At 44.3% G+C, this 1,293-nt stretch overlaps 1 protein-coding gene across 2 annotated transcripts in view; it reads right to left on the reverse strand.

Annotated features, from left to right (window-relative positions):
* Window positions 1–1,293, reverse strand: part of TRAF3IP2 (TRAF3 interacting protein 2) — a 53,803-nt gene that overhangs the window by 46,518 nt on the left and 5,992 nt on the right. The gene's annotated exons all lie outside the window — the stretch shown is intronic.

The raw sequence follows: 1,293 nt of genomic DNA on the forward strand, positions 1-1,293 counted from the left end.
CACATTATCCACCTCTGGCTGCATTTTCCATGACCTCAAGTTCATTTCCTCCCTCTCCCTCCCCGTTGTTTAATCAGTAGGCTACAGGATTTATTGCATGAAGGAGATGCTGCAGGCAGGATGATACCACCGCTATGCGTGTATAGGCACACAGAGGGTGATGGCAGCTGTGTCACTGGGAGCTTTGGAGTCCGAGGGACCTGGATATGAACTCAGCCATGCCACCGGCCAACTGTGCATCCCAGGCGGGCACACTGTGCTCCTGGTGCTGGACTTGTCTGCCTGTCGAAGAGGTAGGAGGGTTAGCCCACTCAGCTGGCTCTCTCTCTACCCCTGTGCAGGGGACAGGCCCTAGAGGATCCCTGTCCAGACAGAGCCAGGTTCTCCTCAAGCAGGACACGTGAAGCAGGTTGCTCTACCTTCTACAAGCAGAGAATATGGCTTGTTTTAAAAACAGCGTATATAGGCTATATACATTTTGGTATGTCCTTGTAACAGAATACGATACAGCTAAGAAAACTCATAAATATGTATGTATGTATGTATTTCTACACACTACCATGGAAAAGTGGCTCTGAGATATTATTTAGTAAAAATACTATCTTATTTTTGCCAATATATATAACAGACACACATACATACGTATGTATATAGCTTTGTGTTTGTTCACCACTGGTCCCCAGCACCTAGCACACTGGCCGGAACATTGTAGGCAATCACTACATATCTGTTCAATGACCAAGTTAGAAATGTCTGGAAGGATGCATGCCAAACTGTTTAGCAGTGGTCACTTCAAGGGAATGCAATTCAGGGAAACCAGTGAGAATGGAGGGCTTTTATGCTATACACGCATATGGGCTGTTTGATTCTTTTTTTCCACAATAACGTGTAGAACTTTTTCATTAAAAAGAATAAAGTTGGCTGGGCATGGTGGCTCATGCCTATAATACCAGCTACTCGGGAGTCTGAAGTAGGAGGATCACTTGAAACTGGGAGTTTGAGACCACGCTGGGCGACAGTGAGATCCTGTATCTACCAAAAAAAAGAGAGAGAGAGAGAAAATGGTGGACACCTGTAGTCATAGCTACTCGGGAGGCCGAGGCAGGAGGATCACTTGAGCCCAGGCATTTTAGGCTGCGGTAAGCTATGATCATGCCACTATACTCCAGCCTGGTTGAAAGAGTGTGTCTCTGTCTCAAAAAAAATAAAAAAACTTAAGTTTTTTGGATTTTTTTAATTGCATTTTATTACTTTGGCCTTGAACTTTCTGCTTCAAAATTATTATTAGAATAA

Source organism: Propithecus coquereli, unplaced genomic scaffold (genome assembly GCF_000956105.1).
Source record: "Propithecus coquereli isolate 6110/MARCELLA unplaced genomic scaffold, Pcoq_1.0 Scaffold189, whole genome shotgun sequence".
Lineage (NCBI taxonomy): Eukaryota > Metazoa > Chordata > Mammalia > Primates > Indriidae > Propithecus > Propithecus coquereli.